Below are 1,150 nucleotides of genomic sequence, written 5' to 3' on the forward strand. Positions count from 1 at the left end.
AAGGGTGGTGGTTCGTCTCGCTTGCGTTGATATGTGAGGTCTGTGGCAAGAGTATCCCGCTCGCATCCCTTCGGACCTATAGAGCGTGCAGGCGCCGGTACATGGACAGTGATCCGGGCACTATATCTCGGGGTTACCATATGAGAAATCCGAAGGGCGACGTCTCCATGGAGATGTGTTGGGTTGGCAGTTGAACCGACAATGTGATATCATAGCCAGTAGAGCAGGCATTCATCATATGCATTTTCTATCTGTTTGTTTGCTTTGCCGACTTGTACTTGTATACCTAGTTTAATAACATGCCTATTTGCTTACTTGATCTACTTGCCTTGTATGCTTCTACTTGTGAATTACTTGCATTGTTATAAATTGTGCTTTCTACTGGGATTGAGGAGGTTCGGAAGGCGGTGCGATGGGATTGCATGGAGGATAGGTTGGTGAAGGCTGTGGGATAGCGGTGTTTGGTTAGAATAGAAATCCCTTAAGATAGATCACCCGGTTTATTTATGATGAGGTTATTATTATGCTTATTTGTTTTTAGAATACTTTAAGCTTGAATCTTGTGATGGATATGGAGCTTAGGATTGCCTTTGGCATCCCGGGGTCTTATATCCTACATCACTGGGAACTGTTACCATACTGAGAACCTCCGGTTCTCATACCATATCTTCATTGTGTTTTTCAGATGCAGGTCGCAACCCACCTCGGTGAGTTGCGTTGGATGGTGACAGAAGCGGAGGATCCTGGATTATTTTGGTGTCTTTTTGGTTATCTGTTTATACATCTCTCTTTTGTATTTTGTTTAGCCTAGAGGCTTGTATTATGAGAGAAAAACTTGTATAAGCTGTTGTTAAATGGTCAGGTTTCTATATGGTCTGTATATGGCTAGCCGGCTTAAACTCCGCGAGTCGGGGTTAGTTTCTTATGATATAATATTATTATACTATTACCTTGTTTATATCACTTCTGTTTCTTATGCCTTAAGATAGTACGGTTTGTGCTTTTGAAATCCTGTTTTTGAGCTATATTTTTCATCGGGCTTCTAGATTATTATATTCCTTCTATATATTATAGGTAAGAGCTTAGAACTGTCGTAACCTCTAATTAACCTTTGTTTTACGACGCGAGGTAAGGCTTAGGCTAATTAGGG

The sequence above is a fragment of the Arachis ipaensis genome, chromosome B04 (assembly GCF_000816755.2).
Source record: "Arachis ipaensis cultivar K30076 chromosome B04, Araip1.1, whole genome shotgun sequence".
Taxonomy (NCBI): domain Eukaryota; kingdom Viridiplantae; phylum Streptophyta; class Magnoliopsida; order Fabales; family Fabaceae; genus Arachis; species Arachis ipaensis.